This window comes from Ascaphus truei, chromosome 9 (genome assembly GCF_040206685.1).
Source record: "Ascaphus truei isolate aAscTru1 chromosome 9, aAscTru1.hap1, whole genome shotgun sequence".
Taxonomy (NCBI): Eukaryota; Metazoa; Chordata; class Amphibia; order Anura; family Ascaphidae; genus Ascaphus; species Ascaphus truei.
In genome coordinates, this window is record NC_134491.1 from 25,152,271 (window position 1) to 25,164,634 (window position 12,364).

A 12,364-nucleotide genomic window follows, 5' to 3' on the forward strand; every position below is an offset into this window, starting at 1 on the left:
GGGGAGACTTCCATGGCGGACCGCTGGGGGGTGTTCCTCCCGGTATCCTCTGCCCCCTCCTGCCGTTCAACTCCTCTAAGTGTTGCCCTGCGCCCCACTGGCGGTCCTCCATCCTCTTCTCCCGCCACTGCCCCCCATTATGCGCACCTCGCTTGGAGATTTGAAAGCTAAACACATAGCCTGTAGGTACGGTAGCAAAACCCAGGGGTGCAAACTGGGGGGCGCAAGTTTTTCTCGGGTGGGTGGCTCTTACAAAGGCCCCGCGATCTTCCACAGGGCATTTAAAGTAAATGCAGGGGGAGTGCACGAGGCCTCTCTGTATGTTACTTATCTTGTCTACGGCGGCTTCTGGCGACGCGGCGTCAAATGACACTGTGGGGCCACATGACATTGTAATGGAAATGCCGGAGACAAGGTAAGGGGGATAGAGGGAGGGGCGCAAACAAAAAAGTTTGCGTACCCCTGGCGTAACCCATAGTCTCCAGGTTAAAACCCGGAGTGGTGGCAACCCTGCATAGAAGGGGTTGCATGGTTTTATCTCACAAGTTATGCAAAACCAACAATAATTCTGAAATGTCAGCATTCACATGGCATAGAAATTCCTTTCTTTGTACTCAATCTGTCTCTCACGTCTGTGTGTATATATAATGTTACATAGTTACAGAGTATGTCCATCAAGTTCAACCTATGCTAAATTTAGACGACAGATTCGTATATATATTTATTTTATCACGAAGGAAGCATTATCGAAAATATTCATCTTGTTTCCAATCATTCTTGGGATACTATTTTTACGTAATGCCGAGCACATACACTGCTTTGGAGAGCAGTCATCAGATATCAGGCACTTATAATATGACACAGTATATAAATGAAATACAATATTAGACAATGTTTTACAGAAAGTGCATATTAGCTTAAGGCCGCGTTTATAGTGACAGCGACGCAACCGATGACGTCACCCATCGCCGTCGCCACTGGCGAAAGTTGCACTTAGGTTTGGAGCGACACGGCCAGTGACGTCACGAAGGGGGAGTCAGAGTGCAGTAGGCGCTCTTTGATTGGTGTAGAGACAGTCACATGTGGTGACTGTCTCTCCCAAAAATCAAATTTCAATGGCTTCAAAAAATGTTGTAGCTCCGTCGCTCTGTCACTTACTATAAGCGCATGCGACGGATCCAAAGTATTTGTTTTGGCGCGACGTCGCAGTCGCCAGGCACTATAAGGGCAGCCTTGTAGAGACTTGAATGGGCCGTGAGGGGTCTTCCAGCACTGGAGGTGTCCTATGGCAGAAGACCGCTTAATAAATGTGGCCCACACAGTTACAAAACAATTTTGCTGTGAAGCATTGGAGCACTCCCTGTAACTGCCCCACCTTCCTGCCTTCTCCCCAGCCTCCAGAGCGCCATTGGATGCCCACGGACCCTTCCGTAGCGGATCGAGAGGTAGGGAGCCACGGGGAATTTATGCCACACTACCAATTAGCATGGTTGAGCAAAGGTTAAAGCAAATGTTTAAATTTAGCTTTGAAATGTTTAGCATTGCATATGTACAACATATCACAAACATATATATATATTTCCACTGGTGCAAAATAAAACATCTGGTAAAGAGGTATGGGGAATAGTCAGGTTTGTGCTGTTCTAAAAGAAACATAAAGCAGATTTTTGGCCGTGAATCCAAATGGGCCTCAGCCATCCAGTGTAATAGGTGATAGCGCAAATTACATTTAGGGCAATTTCAACTGTATATTTTTGTGATGGTGCACTAGTGCCTTCATACGTGAGCCTTTATTTTAGTAAGGATTTAACAGGATTTAACAGACCTATCATCACTCACTGATGTTCTATGTGTTTTACTAATTTGGAGTCAGTCTCATTGATTTTTAGCATTCCCAGACTCATTGACTTCACGGGAGTCTTACTGATAAAAAATCATTACTTTCCCAACAATATGCATGTCTTTGGCCCAGCCCCTCCAAATCTAATTGATTTCAGTCTTTAGGGGTTGTCATCTCTGATATAGGCGATAATGCAATATACTCTAAAGCGGCCGTAGTAGTCAGTGGGAATTATTGGCTGATGGCAGTGTACATGTTCACTTCAGAGTTTATGGAATTACTCCCGTAAGGCAGCAGTTCACTCTGATTCTTCCACACTTCCAATTAATCAGGGCTTCCAAGATTCCCCCTTCAACAAAATTATCTCTCTGTGACTTCTGAAAATAACATTGCCTGCTACCAACATGAAGAAAGGCAGAAAATGATGGAAATGTTATGTGTCAGCCTTCCATTGAATAGGCGAGGAGCAAAAGATTGACTTATCGTCTTAATCAAGGGTGTCCCAGTAATAACATGGGGACACCCAATTCAGGTACAAATTAAAACACAGACAACATTTACTGGGATAGGGGGAGGGGTTGCTGTTGAAAACAGCATATAACAGTCATATAACACTTTCTCAACTAGTTTTAATGTTTGTTCTGTAACTTTATAAATGTGAATAGCTTTCCAAATGTAAGCAAATATAGAGAATCAATGAATATATCTGCATGTTTCCCTCTGATCTTCAAACCTGCTTCACTCACGAGTCATTGTTACGTCATGCAGTGTGGAGACAAGGATTCTGGGTAGTGGCATGCCAGTGAGCACACTGGGAAGATAATTCTAAATGCAAAAAGCCTAATAACAAACTATACTGCTTTTGTTCAGTTTAATTCTTTTTAATTGACATTAATTAATGAATGTTTACCTAATACCTGATCATTTCACAATTTATAATAATGCTAAAGAAAAAAAAGTAAAGAGCAATTAGTAAAATAAAAATATATAAACAATACATTTAAAGGTGCAAGCTACTTGGTAAAGTATGGGAAAACACCGAAAATCCACACTGCAATATGCATTTTTTCTATAGATTGCAAAAGCATGTTGCGGCGTCCTGTAACCATGGCTACGCAGATATGTGTGCATTTTGCACCCAATAAACCACTTTATGTGATTATCTCTTGTGCTGTGCTGGCATATTGGATCTCTAGGGATCCTCACAGATTATCACTATTTACCTTTTACCGTGCACCACACTTGCCTTTGCTGAAGCTTTTTTTTTCTTTGTGTGCTGATATATATATATATATATTTATATATATATATATAATGGCTCAGTGACTAAAGACACTAACTGTAAACAACAGCACTGAGTTTGAAGCAGGGGAACACCCGGTGTCAGCTCCTGGTGACCTTCGGCAAATCATTGTATTTCCCTGTGCCTCAGGCACCGAAAACATAGATTGTAATCTCATTTGGTCAGGGACAGTGTCTGTAAAAACTCCCATGTTCTGCATACCGCGCACTATACTGTAATTGTGAAACGCTTTGTGTCCCAATTGGAGAAAGGTGCTATATGAAATGAAATTATTATATATATATATATATATATATATATATATATATATATATATATATATTGATAACTGAGATTAACTGATTTGTTCACTTTATTTATGAAGATCTTTAAACACTAACTACTGTACCTACTTGTATGTCTCCGAATCAAGACCAGTTCCATTGTTTTATCTTGCACTGATGTGTGTGAGATCCGCGTTCAATTGCCTATTATTAATTACTGTCTTTTATTTATATTCCATAACGCAGTACAACGTGGAGGTAAGGACACACATGTAGCCAGGTCTCCATCTGCCCCCCCCCCCCCTTACCTCCCGATGCTGGTGCGGGGAAGGCTACGATTGCTCGGCAGGGTCGCCGTGTGCCGCCGGAGTGGCAGGTGGACCTGGCACAGATGTAGGGAAAACTCGGGTGCTAACTCAAACTATGTGTGACAAAATAAATAGTAACAGATATTACCTTAATAGAAATCTCCCAAGTTAACCCAGAAATAACGGGGGCACTTAGTGGAGCTGCAAATCAACCCCACTATGATCTATCCAGGATCCTTAGGTATATGTGAACAAAAGAAACATAGGGGAGCACAGGATAAATAAATAGAATCTTCAATATCAGGGTATAGATATACAGCAATGCTCAATGATGGAATGGCTAGACATATAACCAGACCACCATATATAATCATGGTCGTGCACAAGGGTTAAATACCACAGTCAATGCACTAACACTGGTATTTTGGGACCAGACAGGGATAGTACAGTGTTTCCCAGATCCAGTCCCCAGGGAGCCCCAGCAGGTCAGGTCTTAAGGATATCCCTGCTCCAGCACAGGTGGGTCAATCAGCGGCTCAGTCATTTTGACAGAGCCACCTGTGCTGGGATTTCCCAACTCCAGTCCCCAGGGAACTCCTTAAGACCTCAGAGCGTGTCGCCTCCTGAATCTCTCCTAGTGGAAGAACAACAAGAATTTTAAGTCCAGACCGTCCTGGATTCCAGGATAACCAGTGGAAGGCTCCATTGGAGGGGTTTTGGTCCCGAAGAGCACTCTTGGATCCCCAGGGATCAATTACTTGCTCTTCGGCTCGTTCGGGCCTTCCACTTGAAGTATCCCTTCAAAACATCCTTGAGATGCCCGGAGGATCTCTCCAGAAGGGGGGGTACTGTGAGGATCGGTCTTAGGTCCCGCCCCCGCGACAGGTCCCGTGACGCCACAGGGGATGCACCTCAAGCCAAGAAAGCTGCGCGCAAGCACCGCACTATTAGACAAGGGGATACCATAGGGTTTGGGCTTAGGGTCTGCCCCTGCGACATGTCACGTGACGACACGGGTGACTCACCACGTGCGGAGGAAACTACGCGCAGGCGTCGCGCTACCAGGATCACGCGAGGGGTTAATTCCAACACGCAACGCTGACCCAGGATCACCTCAACATTCTGCACATGCGCCACACTCCGCCCCCTCACGACTAATTGGGCGGATGAAGATTGAGTGGGTTGAGGATGTAAGCAATGGCAGCTGCGTGCACCTTGCTCATTGGCTATCTGGCCTTTATATGCTCAATAATCCTTGTTGCAAATTGTCTGAGCATAATCTTCGTTTCAGAACATAGTGCTTACCCAATCATCCTGCTGTCTTGTTCTGTTGCCTTGTGCATTCTGCTCCTGACTTGTTCTCATAGTATTTAGACCTCGGCTTGTACCTGGACACCCGACTTCTCCAATCCTAGACATCGGCTTGCATCTTGTCCTCTAAATTCTCTACCCCTGGACCCCGGCTACCCTCAATGACCATCCGACTTCTCCAACCCTTAACCACGGCGAGTATCACGACTAATGTAACTTCTCCAACCCTGACCCGGCTATAGGACTATCACTCTGCACTCCGGACGCGGTCTCGCGGCTGGAGGTCGGTGTACCTTAACATCCCACCTCAGCCTCGCGGTTCCGTCCTGTTTGTGGTAAGCACCCGTTACAGTCTCTAGCTGTATTTCTATAATTAATTGCACTTCTCTATGTCTTTGCCTTATGGTGATAAGGGGTGGATAATCACGCTATAATTTTGTATCAGTTAGTTGAATGTTCTGACGACACATTATAGTCAATTTTAGTCAGTGATTCTATGTTTTTAATTGTGACGCACTGATAAGGTCTTATTTTTGTGGACACACTCATAGGATATGCCACTAGGCCTATTAAAATGTAATGTGTAATACTGTATTCCTCAAATGGGGCCCGGCGCCCTACTGGCTCTATATAATGCTGTTTGTGAGTGATAACTACCGTGCTAAACTTTCTACCGTTCGGTTAGCCTTGGCAGAGGCTAATTGATATGTCTTATTGATTCCTTCTGGTGCACGCGGCTGACGGCATTACTGCCAGCCAACAACAATTTTTCGAGCATCAAAATTGAGGATTAAAATTTACTACAACGAATGAATAATGTATTTTTTACCATGTGGACATAATTAGCAATCATGGATGGTGTATTTAAACGATGGAAAGACACCCTAGAAGCACATCTGTACCTGACGAAGCCAAATTAACGGTGAAACGCGTTGCTCTATTCTTGTCCTGAGGAGGCATCCGTAGGTGTCGCTCCAGCTTGTTTTTCAGCTCTGCATACCGGACGCGGGAGCAGGGACACTCTAACACAAATGTGTGTACGGACTCTGTTGTTGCCGTAACGGACTTTCCTATATGTGTGTGTATTTTTACTTTGTTAATAAATGAACTATATTTTAACCTAATACGCTCTCCATGCATCTAACCTGATTACAGGAGAGGATCACGTGATGGGGGGTGCTCACAGCACTCACCTGCCTGAATACCAAGTGTGAGGCTCTACAAAGACCCCCAGCACCACCACATAGATCGGACGGAAGGTTGCAGTAAAGAAAACTCTGAGGAATTTGGAACTTACACACAGCTGTGTAAGTAGTGTTATTATATATACTATACTATCCCTGTCTAGTCCCAAAATACCAGTGTTAGTGCATTGACTGTGGTATTTAACCCTTGTGCACGACCCTGAGTATATATGGTGGTCTGGTTATAGGTCTAGCCATTCCTTCATTGAGCATTGCTGTATATCTATACACTGATATTGAAGATTCTATTAACTTATCCTGTGCTCCCCTATGTTTCTTTTGTTCACAGATGTAAGGAGACTGCGTGGAGCTAGATGGATCGCTATTGCAGGGTGCCACCATTTTGGACACTCGGGCATGCTCAGAACTATCTTCGCGCATGCGCAGTAACAATTATTGCGGCGGCCATTAGGCAGGCTCCGCACGGGACTATGCTGCTCCCATGCAGCTGCTCCCATGCGACGGACAGCAGCCAATAGGGCTCTGAGAGTCTCGCCAGACAATTTAGATACAATTGGAGCAATTCAGCACACCACGCCAGTCCGAGCAGGGACAGAGAAGGGTGAGGATGTGTTCAGGGTGCCAGTGGCCCCTGAACTAGGGCAGAGACCCCCCACAGGTCCCAGCTAGGCCCCGATTCCCGTCAGGTTGTGGCTGCTGCAGGGAAGGCCCATAGCTAGGGACAACCCCCGGTAGGTGCATTTAGTGAGGGTACAGCCCGCTGGTGATGGACACCACACGATGCGCAAGGCCTACAGTTTGGGACCAGACCCAGGCCTATACTGAGAGACTATTAAAAGTGAGACACCAGCGGGAGTTCACCCCACGCAGAGGCGGACATCTTCGTTGGATCAGACAGATCCTTGTGTCATTCTGTGGTACCCGGGTACTGGAGTGCCCAGGAAGGTATCCTCAACTACATGCACCAATGGCCACACACACACTCTGTGGGTAGCGTTACTCCACACACTGGACCCTGTGGACACTGGGTGGTTAGGTGCCCAGGGCACCTCAGTACTTTGGGAGAATTTCACCAGGGTGACGTGTGGTGTGGGTATAAGTTGTGGGGCCCGTATGGTAAGAGGCCTTCTGTGAGCAACTCAGGTAACGCACCACACGTAGTTTCCCTAGACACGGGGGAAAGGGCGCTACACAAACAAAACATAACATATAACTTAAAACATACTAAAACGATAGGTCATGATGTCCCTGCTGTGGGAGAAGCAGAGAGTAAAGTCACGCATGATTCACATATTCCACATTATGTCTTACAGAGTTGGGAATTATACAGAAATCTGACCCTTAATGACAAATTCCAACAATAGCCTGATGAGTTTGTGAAAACCCCCCTATTAGCAGGAGATCCCTTGATATAATATGCCTGACCAAAACTCCCGACTGCACCCACAGGGAAAATTCTGGAAAACAGAATACAGAGATTAACAAATGAAGGAATAAATGAGAGATTTCACTTTGTGGTTAGAAATGGTGAAGGTAACGAGATTGCTGTGAATTTTATACATAAAGATTGATATCAAAAGTGACAGACAGCACCAGCAGTGCAGAGAAATGCAAAAGTATCTCTTGGTGCGAAGGGAACAAAATAGAGGGATCCTTTATATTCCCCCAGACCTAAATAGTAGACAACCGGCAGTTGCATCTGTAGATATGGGGTTCCCTGCACTCATAATTTAAAGAGCCAAGCAACATTTAAAAAAAAAGTATATTTAACTGCAAATGGCAAACATACAATGTGATATACTGTATACAGTATATAGTTTTTTTTTTTTTACAAACTGGCGTTCCTTCCTTTGCTGTTTCCCAAGCATTAGAAGTGCCACCATCTTGCCGCTCACTGTGATACGCACTGAAAAAAGTAAGGCCCATGTTTACTAAGTGGTGCTTTTACAGAAGACATTACAGCTCATTACAACTCATTGCACATAAAAAGTTCTGCCAGGCAATTTCTTACAGTATGGCTACTATAAATACTATTACACTAATAATTTATATTTATTAACACACGTCATATATTTAAAAAAATACACGTCATTCTGTTTCAATTTACACTGTATCAATCTGGCATTCAATGTGACACAATGCTTCAAAATGAATTTTAAACAACACTATGTGTCATATGTATGAAGTCACATAACAACCTTCATACATATGATGTGTACATATTGTAAAGGTTTGTAGGCTACTACTTTTTAACACAAAAATGTGGACGCGCAATTAAATTCAAATATCATCTTAATACATAGGCCCCTAATAAATCTTATTGCCTACTCATCAAACTATTGCGAACAAAACTGTTTGACTGGTCCAAGGTAGTACAGTGTCCTGAGACCCAAACTGCACATCAGCGTGTGCAGACAGCATGGGGGGAGGTTCATAGCTGTCAATTACTGCAGTACAGTACTGTAGCTTCCAAAGTTACACCCCAAAGTGCCTTGCCGCTGTGGATACAAAGCATTGTGGGGAGTGGGTTTGGAAGCTCCTGCTGAAATTCACAGCTATAACAGCAGCTAAGGCAGGGGCCTGTAACGTCTCAAAGAGGAAGAGCCATTTTATCAAAAATGTCTTTCTCCAAGGGGGACATGGCCCATATTTGGTGGACATGTCCGGAAATTCAGAAATACTGGGAAACTATACAAAAATTAATTGAAGAGGTCACAGACCTCAAAATCCCTATTGATCCGTTGCCCTACCTGCTGGCCAGGCCCTTAGAAAATTTGGACCGACCAACAGGTAAATTAATCTCCTTCATTCTTACAGCGGCTAGATGTGCGGTGGCGGCCGCCTGGAAGAAGGTGTCTCCCCCCTCAAAACAAACGGTAAAAAATAGGGTACAAGAGGTGATGAATATGGAGAAATTGTCAGCTTTTTTGAAAAGATCTACTGACTCCTTTAACAAGACGTGGGATCCGTGGCTAACCCATATGGCACCCCTACGTCATTAAACCATATATGAGAAGAAAAGAAGAAAAATGGCTCAGAGGCTTTAGCGAAAGAGACTGAGGACACGGGAAGCAACGGGCTTTCCCCCCCCCCCACCCACCCTCTCTCTTTCCCCACTCTTGTTCTCTGTTTCTACACTCGCGCTCTCTGCGAAAATCTGTATTAGGCTGTATTAATGTTTATGACTTGTATAATGTGAAATGTTTAAATGCCTAATAAAAATTTTTGAAAAAAAAATAAAAATGTCTTTCTCCAAAATATTCAGAGAGCCGCAACACATGCATGAATATTACACCCCTAGAAACACATACATATACTGTACACACACTAATAGGTATATACTGTATAAGCATTAACACACGCCCAAATATGTGGGGGGGAATAAAATGCATCTCACAATAACAATTATTTAGTTTTTTTCATTGTTTTTTTGTTCAAAAGTGTCATTTACAAATACACCATACATACATACACTACCCCCCCCAAAAAACACCTACACAACCCCCCCAAATACACATACACATTCTACCCCCCCAAATACACAAACAGTACCCCCCAATACACACACTCCCCCCCCAAATACACACAAACACACACATACAGTATATATACATACACACTTACATTGGGTCTCTCTCCCTCACTGTCCTGCTGGTGGCAGGGGGCGGGGGTGGGCTGGCTAGCGCTGGTCTGGCCTCTTGTTGCCGCCGGGCCCGACGTCTCCCCAGCTGCTTGCCTGCTTCTCTCCTACAGGAACCCACACATGGTCCCTACATGGGTTCAGGAACCCACTATACTGCCTGTGATGCACCACTAGATATTTTTTGGAGCTAACCCCTTGAAGACTCCTTGCGAACCCCTTGTTAGGAATCACAGGTATAGACATTAGGCTGGTCACTTCTCCCCATTTAACAAAGAGACTCTTGCATTATATTGAAATATATATCTGCTTTTTCAAAATGTTACGATCCCTGTGCAAGATATTGCAAATTTCCCAGAAAATAGTTTTCACGTGCTGGGTAAAATGGTCTAAGTACATTTTCCTGTAACTTTATGTGTGGTACAATAGTGCTGAATTTTATACTGATATATACTGTATGAAAAAGCAAATGTACTGGGCTTTAGCTGGACACGTACAAAAATATCCTTTTTGTTACGTCTTCCCCTAGGAAATTGCTCACACATACTAGTATTGACTCTGAGTCTGAATAAAGACAAAAAAAAAACAATTTGGGAAAATCCCAAGGATGTATCAGCAAGCGGTGGTGGGGGTGGGGCGTGGGGTTGCAACAATGCTCCCTGCACACTCTTCTTAGCTCTGGGATTTCCCTAGATTTCCAGTTGTGTCTATACAAATATTCCAAGCCGTAGTTCCCCATCTAAAACGCTAGGAATTTTATGGTCATTCTATTTCCAACTTCATAAACATGTTCTTTCATGTATTCAAATTCTCCACATCTTCATTTAGCAAATGAACTGCATGAAAATGTTTTACTGCTGTCTGTATACATTACTGGGCCCCAAAATTATTTTTCCTAAAGAAAATATAACTGAGCAGCAACTATCACTATTTTATTTATTTATTTACTTATTTGTTTATGTATTTTTTACATGGATTATTTATTTGTACTAATTGCACATTTTGGACAGCAGCCTTATAGCCAATAGCAATATTGCCACTGCACATCAAGCAATTATTACAACATAACAATATTTAACATGTATAGAGCATAGGAAGAACTAGAATAAACAGACGATTTAGAAATTAAATGGGGACAAATTAGGTGAATCCTTGATGGTGAAGGATTTAGGAGTGCTTGTAGACAACAGGCTTAGCAATAGTGCCCAATGTCATGCAGTAGCTGCAAAGGCAAACACAATCTTATCTTGCATTAAACAGGGAATGGATGGAAGAGAAGTAAGCATAATTATGCCCCTCTGTAAAGCATTAGTAAGACCACACATAGAATATGGAGTACAGGTTTGGACACCACTCCATAAAACTATGGAACTAGAAAAAGTGCAGCAAAGAGCCAGCAAATTAATAAAGGGGATAGAAAATCTGATTTATGAGGAGAGGCTAACTAATTTAGATTTGTTTACATTCGAAAAGAGGCATCTAAGAGGGGATATGGTAATGATATACAAATATATTCGGTGACAATATAAGGAGCTTTCAAAATAACTATTCCTCAAGGGCAGTACAAACGACACACGGTCATCCCTTAAGGTTGGAGGAAAGGAGATTTCACCAGCAACAAGGGAAGGAGTTATTTACAGTATGGGCAGTTAAAATGTGGAATTCATTACCCATGGAGACTGTGATGGCAGATACAATAAATAACTTCAAAAAAGGTTGGACATCTTTTTAGAAAGGAAATGTATACCTTTCCTTTCTAAAATGATATACCATATAAGTAAACATGGGAAGGATGTTGTTTCAGGGATAAATCTGATTGTCATTATTTGGAGTCAGGAAGGAATTTAATTATCCCCTTATGAGACATCATTGGATGATGTTTCTCTAGGGGATTTTTGGTTTGCCTTCCTCTGGATCAAACTACTGTTAATACAAATACAGGATAAATAATCTGTTGTCTACTATGTAACTATGTAACTGTTGCAGTGTCACGATAACATTAGGAGCAAATTAATATTATAAATATTATTAATGAACTGTAAGCCCAACTCATATTTCGAAACTAAAGTCACTTGCCTCTGGACCGCATTTCATCATAATGATTAACTTTGTGGAAGTCAAAGCTCAACTTCAACTTTAATTCCCAGTAACATCTATATAAAAAGTTTTACAAATATTTGTGTCCAATTAAAAACATTAGGCTTTGCCTTATTGCATAGAACAAAAGATAAAAAAACGAAAAGCCCTAGTGCTACTGTATATCCAACTTGACAAATGTAACACTGGGGCTTTTGGTCTTTTGTTCTGTAGATGAGGTCACAATCCTAGTGGCACTCCTTTTGACACAAACAGCTTGATCCTTGGAAGTACTTTCTTTCATCGTCATACTGGCAAATTGTTCGCTATTAAGCACAGGCTAACCTGCATTTCTACCTATGTCATGTATTTGATTAAATGCACCTGTGGCTTTTACTACACAGGCAAGACACAGAGG

At 42.7% G+C, this 12,364-nt stretch overlaps 1 long non-coding RNA gene across 1 annotated transcript; it reads left to right on the forward strand.

Moving 5' to 3' along the window:
• Positions 1-1,169: 1,169 nt before the first annotated feature.
• On the forward strand, positions 1,170-9,392 carry LOC142502644 (uncharacterized). Its single transcript, XR_012803816.1, has 4 exons — positions 1,170-1,445; positions 6,181-6,332; positions 6,559-7,175; positions 9,048-9,392. It is a non-coding gene; the product is annotated as an uncharacterized LOC142502644 (long non-coding RNA).
• Positions 9,393-12,364: the final 2,972 nt, after the last annotated feature.